Raw genomic sequence first — 8,864 nt, forward strand, 5'->3', positions numbered from 1 at the left:
AGGTATCCACTCCTCTGCCTGCTCGATTACCTCCTCCTCCATTGCTTCCATCTGCCCAGCTAGAGCTAGGATCAGCTGCTGTGTCTCTCCGCTGTCTGCCGCCTCCTCTAATCCAGCCTGTTCTTTTTTCTGGGTGCCACCAGACTCCGTTTCTCTGCTGTCTGGATGCACCTTACTGGTCTTTGGGGGTCTACGGTTCACATTGCTACCTCCAGCCATCTGTGCGTAAGTGCCCCCCCCCCCCCCCCCCGTCCTGGGCAGGTCTTGTACATGTTGCCCGCCTCTCCGCACAGGTTGCAGCTCTTTGCTTCCTGACAGTCCTTAGTCAGGTGACCCTCCTGTTTGCAGTTCCTGCAGATGGTCCCCTTGCAGTCTGCCGCCACGGGTCCCGACTTCCCGCAGGTTCGGCACACTTCGGCTGCCCTGCATATGTCAGGTAGCCTCTGCTCCCTCCAATTGTGAAGCTCGAGGGTGGGTGAAGAATGTTCCCATTGTCATCGGCCCTCAGAGTCACCCTGACCTGCCGTTTACTGGTCCAGATCCCAAAGGGGTTGATCACATCGGTGGCTTCTCCCTCAACTTGGACGTACCTTCCCAGGAAGGTCAGGACATCAGCTGCTGGAACATAGGGGTTGTACATATGGATTGTAACAACCCGATTCCTCTGTGCAGGGAGCATACACAATGGGGTGGCCGACAAGATGGAAAACAGCGGCTCCCCTTCCTTCTCCTTGAAGACCTTCAGGAGCTGTTCGCACTGCTTCACACTCCTGAAGGTCACATCAAAGTAGCCTGCCCCAGGGAAATCCTGCAGGCAGTACACATCCACTGCAGCGAACCCACAGCATCCCAGCAGCACTTTCTTGATAAATAGCATGCGGTCAAGCAGCGTACGATCCTCTATCTTCTTCACAGGCACCCGGACGGTGTTTCGAACCCCCTGCCCAGGGCTGCGGGCAGCTGTTGAGGCCATAGCTCTGAGGTTCGCTGGTCCCTGAATTGGCCAGCATGAAGATCCACCAATAGCAGGTAAGCACAACCAAACAATCCTCCAACATCCAATCACGATCCAGCGAAGATCTCCACTAGCTCTGATGACTCGCAACTCGACTCCTGTCCTGATAAGAACAAACACTTGATCTTAGCCAAAAGGCTGAGAAGCGATCAAATGGGATACACTCAAGGCACTCCTGAGTGACCAGCTTATTTGTTTGTGACTACCTGGTGGGGCATCCATTCCCTTACTTGCTATATACTCTCAAGCTGTGGGTGACTGCGTCTGTAAACATACAATCCATATATCTCTCAGCCTCAACTATTGACCACAATGATGCCTGCTGCTGTCGAAGTTCCAAAACCTAAACTGTTGCAAATGTTGACAATAATCGAAGAAATATCCTGGAATTCCCATGTGCGTTCTTGAGGGTGCAGCTACCCCATGCCAATACTTTATTTGTTCACTAATAACCTTATTGTTACTAATAAACCTTGCTGCTGGTAATAAAACTTACTAATGCTAAGAAAGCTTTGTGTAAACCTTCTTACTATTAGTAAACCATAACAATGTTGATAAACCCTACTCATACTTACTACATTTATGTAAAAGTGCAAGGTAAAACTTGACAAGTACTCCCTTCTTACATGTTACATTTAATATTGTTTTAAACTACCAATTGTTTTGCCTCAGTCCCCAAGCAACATTACTCACCGGCCAATCAACCTAAGACTTCCTTATGATGTTACAGCTGGATTTTATTTCTCATGCCTGGTATTCTGCTGAATCTGAAGCTGTAACTCTCTCCCAGGTAAAGCTGACTGACTCGGGGTCCTCCTTGTATTATTTTTCTCAATAACTCATTCTTATAATTTTCATTGCTGTGCCCCTCTAACATCTCCCCCCAGGTTTATCGACCTGAAACGTTGTGCTGGGTTTGTGACCCATCCATCCTGTTGCTGACAGTGTTTCCTTTTTTTATTATTGAAAAAGATTTTGAACTTTTTACAAAGTTATAAAATTACTATAAAATAGTGTAACAATCTTATAGTATAACAACAATAACAATAAATCAACTACTACTCTACTTCACAAACAAATTAGAGAAAAGAAATCTCCCCATACTACAATTCAATAAATAATTAAACAAAATAAACTAAATTAAATTAGATTGGAGTGCATTAAATTAAATTACAGCACTCGGTGCAACCTCCAAAGCCCCCCATCATTGGGAGCATCAGTTGGCATACCCATAATAACTTGAGGTTCTTCCTCTCAGGGGCACCCGACCCACCAGACACAGCCCTCATGGCTACACAAAAGCCCTGACCAATATGGCCGACAAGTCTGTGTCTATATAGTTCAAAAAGGGACGCCATGTCTGATAAAAAAGTTCCGTTCTCTGGTGCACCTTACTTATAAGGAAGTCTAGGGGTAATATGTTCCATAACTAACCTATGCCATCCCAAAAAAACTGCGGGATTTTCCGATATCCAGCCCATCAGAATGGTCTTCCTTCCACAATATGAGAGAATATTAAACAGATTCTTCTGATCTAAAGAGGGGAGCTCCGGCAGACCCAAGAGGAGGGATACCAGATCTACCTTGATCTCAATTCCCAAGACCCTTCGCTATAGTGCCTCAATACCTACGAAGCTTGTGGCATGACCACAAGCAATGAATAAGAATGCCAACATCTGTTTTACATTTGGGGCTCATTGGAGACATTCCTTTTTTAAATTTCGCAAGCCAAATAAGCCCTGTGGAGAACCTTCAGTTGCATAGCATGCGTCCTATTATAAACCGAAATCTTCCTCATCTTCTCCCAAATATCCTCCTATGCCTCTGATGAGATCTCCAGCCCTAATTCCTGAGTCCAGATCCCACACAACTGCTCACTGTCCTTTGAGACACTACCTCCTAGTAAATGGTAGAAGGCACTGATCGAGAGAGTACCTGTGGACTGAAGTACTGTCCTCTTCACATCAGACTTGTAGAGATTAACCAATAATGTAGTCTTTTTCTGTATAAAGTCCCTAATCTGAAAATAATGAAAGAGGACCCTACTGGACAATTCATATTTCTGGCTCAGCTGATTGAAAGGTGTCATGACCTCCCCCTCAAATACATCTCCCAAACAGGAAACTTTTCTAGACTCCCAGAGCCTAAAGCCAGAATCTATCGATCCTGATTGAAATCCTGGCATTCCTACTATGGGGGTAAAAAGGGAAGTTTTATATAAATTGCCCTCGCTTTGTTGCATCATTCTCCATGCTTTAACTGGGTTAAGGACAATCGGATTTCTGCAAAGCTCCATGATAGTCCTCATCTTGTCCGTAAACAACAATTAATGAGGGGGCATTTTGCCTGGGAGACCTCGATGTCCAGCCAAATTGACCTCAAGTCCTGGCAAGCCCTATCAGTCACACAGGATAATAGGGAACTTAATTGATATTTCTTAAAATCTGGAAAGTTCACACCTCCCACCCCATTGCCTGTGGAAGCTGCGATTTAGCAAGCTTAATAAGAGGCTGCCTGTGACACCAGATGAAAGAGCCGAGCCAACTGTTAAGCCTCCATAGCGCTTGCCTCGGTAGCATCGAAGGGAGCATTCGCATGGGATATCATAAACAAGGAAGAACATTCATTTTAACCAGAGCTATTCTACCAAATGAAGGTATCAGAAGAGCCTCCCAAAGCTGAAGGCTCTGTCTTACCTTCTCCAGCAACTGCACAAAAATTAGCTTTATATTATTGATCAAAGGCTGGAGCAATAAAAATGCCTAAATACAGGAAACCTCACTGTGACCACCTGAGGGGGAATCGGATTCCAACCCCAAGGTTGGGTACTCTGACAAGACTCCCCACAGGCATGGCCTCCGAATTCATAAAATTGATTTTATACCTGGAGGAAGAACCAAATAAATTCATTACTTTTATTAAACAGGGCACAGATATTGTCGAGTTAGTTAGATAAAGAAGAATATCATCTGCATAAAGGGTGATTTTATGGCCCCCTGATCCCACCTCTGGAGCAACTATATTGGGGTCCTTCAGGATAGCCTCTGTCAACGGCTCAATCACTAATGTAAACAGCAACGGTGAAAGGTGGCACCCTTGTTGGCTGCCTTTACCAATATGATAATTTTCAGATCTCATTCTATTAGTGAGAACTGCTGCCTTAGGGTCGCTATATTATACTGCTACCCACCTGGTGAAGACTCACCCCCCCACCCCCAAGACCAAACCGTTCCACCTGGTCAAACGCTTTCTCTGCATCCAGGGAGAACACCAAACCCGGAATTGACCCCTGCTGGCATACCTGGACCAGATTCAGTACTCTTCTAATGTTGTTAGAGGACCTGTGACCCTTAACAAAACCTGTCTGGTCCTCCTTTACAATGGAGGACAATGCCTTCTCCAGCCTCAACGCCAGCATTTTTGACAGAATTTTAAAATCCAAGTTTAATAGCGATATGGGCCAGTACGAAGCACAATCCTTGGAGCTTTCCCTCTCTTGAGAATAAGGGAGATATTAGCTTCACTCAGAGAGAATGGGAGGCAGTCCTGACTGTATGAATAATTGTACACATCCAACATTGGCCTGGTCAACATGTTTATAAACTCCTTATAAAACTCGCTCTGAAATCCATCTGGGCCGGGCACTTTACCGCTCTGGGGCTGCCTCACCATCTCCAGTATCTCTTGGATTGTCAGAGGGCATTCAAAAGAGACGTCTGCTCTGAAGTTACACCTGGGAGGTCCAAGGTCTTAAAGAAGGACTCCATCTTCGCCAACCTGTCCTCACAGCTCTCCGACCCATACAATTCAGAATAGGATTTCCTAAATGTCACGTTAATCTTTTCGGAATCGCAAGTGAGAGGTACCAGCACACTCTCTGATGGATGTGATAGATTGGGGGCACTCTTCTTCTTGGTTAGGTAAGCCAGGTATCTACCCGGATTATCACCATACTTGAATAACTGAGGGGTATAACCCGCTGCAACTTGGTCACAGGTGGCCTATAAAAGTATGCCGTCTCTGCTGCCTTCAACTGGGCCGCAAGCATATACTGTTGCTCTCCCCTCTACCGCTTCCAGGTCACCGAGTAAGAAATAATCAAACCCCTTGCATAGGCCTTGGCAGTCTCCCAGAGCACCGATGGGTTACTGGCCGTACCTGAATTAATACCCAAAAAATTTAAATTCCCGTGAAAAATACTCAGTAAACTTACTGTCCTTCAGGAGGAAAGGATCCATGCGCCAATGCCGTAGGCCTGTCCCATTGTCTCTGGCCTTAACATCCAGATACACTGCCCCATGGTCAGAAATGGCTATGTTCCCAATTCTACAGGACAACAAAAAGGCCGGTGGAGCAAAAAGCATGTCAATCCTAGTATAGCACTTTAAATGCTCCTTATTGCCTAAATGTGTTTCTTGCAGCAGGGCTACATCAACCATCTCTTTTCTAAGGCCCAAAAGTATCTTCTTTCTCTTAATTGGTGAATGACTCCCCTTAATATTCCAAGTGCGCCATTTAAACGGGCAATTAGCCATTGACGTCCAAGACAGCCAGTGACCCCCCCAAGAGGAAGAACTCTACTCATAATGTACTGAGTGAAAACAGTATAAGATTCATATAAACTAGAAAGCACAACTAAAAACCTACCAAAGCAAAACTTCTAAAAACTACTTCTATAATGAACCAACACATAAAACAAATAAGAGACTTCTCCCTTGCCCACAGGGGGCACTCACACTACCCACTAACCCCTCCATGGTTCCTTCAAGCTGAAGCCGTGCCCCAAACCCAGGGAAAACAAAGTAAAGAAAAACATGGACATTGTGACAAGAAAATTCGAACGGGGCATTCAACCCGTCCCCCCTGTACTTTGACCCCAGTCAGTATTGATTAAAAAAAACCCAAACCCCACCCCATCCTAGCCCAAGAAAGAGAAAGGAAAAGGGAATAATAGAAAAAAGACAATGGGAGAGAAGAAGGGAAAAGAAAAAAGAACCCCATCATATTAAAAGAGCAAAACCAGGTGAACAAGGTAAACAACAAAGAAAACACTATTGTCCATATGACTTTGAACAACCAGTCTATTTTAAAGTGTCCTGGAAGTCCTTTGCCTTTTCTGATGAATCAAAATTATACACGGATCCTCTGTGGCTGAAACGTAACACTGTGGGCGGCACGGTGGCACAGTGGTTAGCACTGCTGCCTCACAGCGCCAAAGACCCGGGTTCAATTCCTGTGTGGAGTTTGCACATTCTCCCCGTGTCTGCGTGGGTTTCCTCCGGGTGCTCCGGTTTCCTCCCACAGTCTAAAGATATGCAGATCAGGTGAATTGGCCATGCTAAATTGCCCGTAGTGTTAGGTAAGGGGTAAATGTAGGAGTATGGGTGGGTTGCGTTTCGGCGGGGCGGGGCGGGGCGGTGTGGACTTGTTGGGCCGAAGGGCCTGTTTCCACTCTGTAATTAATCTAATCTAAACTACTGGGTACCTTACAGAGTACTGAATATTCATGATTCTCATCATCTTCTTTACCTCATCAAAGGCTTTCCTCTTGCAGATCACAGCCTCAGAAAAGTCCAGAGAAAACATAATCTTTGATCCATTTTGGATCAGGGTCTGTGGATCCTTCCTCAGTGCGCTGGCAGCTTCCAACGCCATTTGCTTTTCTCCATAGTGCTGGAGTCGCACTAGGGCCGGGTGGGGGCGCTGGTCTGATCCGGGCCTATGCACTGCGACCCGGTGGGCCTGCTCGACTTGCACCCAGCCTGTCTCGGCCTCCGTTGCACCACCTCCTCCACTCGCTGGCCGAGATGCTGGATCTCCTGCTTGTGGCAGTATGGCTGAGATCGGTCCGGGTCTTTACCATCGCAAAATTAATCTTCTCTTGGGGTTTCATGAACTCCAAGACCAGGATCTACAGTGCAGGTAAGTCCACAGGAACATCCGCGGAGGTCGACGCTGCGGTCACGGGCGTGTCCATTGCTGCAGGGGAATGCCCTGCTTGTTGCGATCCGCACGGCCCTTTTCCCTTAGTCATCTTCCCTGATCACCAAATCTAATGTACAAAGATTGTGGGGACCTAAAATTGCTGATTTTTACTAAAATAACGAATAAAGGAAGGGTAAAAGCACCATCTTGCCTGGGTTATGATGCAGAGCTCAGCAGCGCAGACCTATTCGATCGCCGCCATCTTGGATCTCCTGACAGTATTTTCTTGACTGGCATTCACATAACATTTGACAGGTGGCTAGTGCAGCACCTTCTCAAACACCCCCCTGACCTAATCTCCACACACAGTTGGGTGGGCATTGGCTGAACTTGGTAGTCTGTCCTCCATCTCAGAAGTTATTAGTCACAGGCAGTTGAACTTTTTAACAAGCCAGTTGACATGAACATTACATGTCAAAATGTATGGCGCTGGAAAAGCACAGCAGGTCAGGCAGCATCCGAGGAGCAGGAGAGTCAATGTTTCGGGCATAAGCCCTTCATCAGGAATGCGATGAAGGGCTTATGACTGAAATGTTGACTCTCCTGCTCCTCGGATTCTGCTTAACCTACTGTGCTTTTCCAGCACCACACTTTTTACTCAGATCTCCACCCTTCACTTTCTTCGTGAATATTAAATGACCCATCCCATAATTCAGCTGGCCCTTTATTCATTCATGGGATGAAGGCATCACTGGCTACGGCAGTTTTTATTGCCCAGAGGGAAGTTAAGAGTCAACTACATTGCTGTGCGTCTGGAGTCACATATAAGCCAGACCAGGTAAAGCTGACAGCTTCCTTCCATAAAGGATATTAGATGGGTCTTTTCCTGACAATTACAATGGATTCTTGGTCATCATTTTAGATTCTTAATTTCACCATCTGTCATGATGGGATTCGAACTCTGGTTCCCAGAATATTATCTGGGTCTCTGGCTTAGAGTCATAGAGATGTACAGCACGGAAACAGACCCTTCTATGCCGACCAGATGTCCAACCCAATCTAGTCCCACCTGCCAGCACCTGGCCCATATCCCTCCAAACCCTTCCTATTCGTATACCCATCCAGATGCCTTTTAAATGGTGCAATGGTGCTAGCCTCCACCACTTCCTCTGGCAGCTCATTCCATACACGTACCACCCATGGTGAGAAAAAGTCGCCCCTTAGTTCTCTTTTATATCTTTCCCCTCTCACCCTAAACCTACGCCCTCTAGTCCGAGGGAAAAGACCTTGTCTATTTATCCTATCCATTCACCTCATGATTTTATAAACCTCTATAAGGTCACCCCTCAGCCTCCGATGCTCCAGGGAAACAGCCCCAGCCTGTTCAGCCTCTCCCTATAGCTCAAATCGTCCAACCCTGGCAACATCCTTGTCAATCTTTTCTGAACTCTTTCAAGTTTCACAGCATCTTTCCAATAGGAAGGAGACCAGAATTACACAAAATATCCCAATAGTGGGCCTAACCAATGTCCTGTACAGCCGCAACATAACCTCCCATCTCCAGTATTCAATAGTCTGACCAATAAAGAAAAGCATACCAAATGCCTTCTTCACTATCCTATCTACCTGCAAATCCACTTTCAAGGAGCTATGAACCTGCACTCCAAGGTCTCTTTGTTCAGCAACACTCCCTAGGACCTTACCATTAAGTGTATAAGCCCTGCTAAGATTTGCTTTCCCAAAATGCAGCACCTCGCATTTATCTGAATTAAAATCCATCTGCCACTTCTCAGCCCATTGGCCCATCTGGTCCAGATTCCTTTGTAATCTCATTGTAATCTGAGGTAACCTTCTTTGCTGTCCATTACACCTCCAATTTTGGTGTCATCTGCAAACTTACTAACTGTACCTCTTCTTCTCGCAT

Source organism: Chiloscyllium plagiosum, chromosome 19 (genome assembly GCF_004010195.1).
Source record: "Chiloscyllium plagiosum isolate BGI_BamShark_2017 chromosome 19, ASM401019v2, whole genome shotgun sequence".
Taxonomy (NCBI): domain Eukaryota; kingdom Metazoa; phylum Chordata; class Chondrichthyes; order Orectolobiformes; family Hemiscylliidae; genus Chiloscyllium; species Chiloscyllium plagiosum.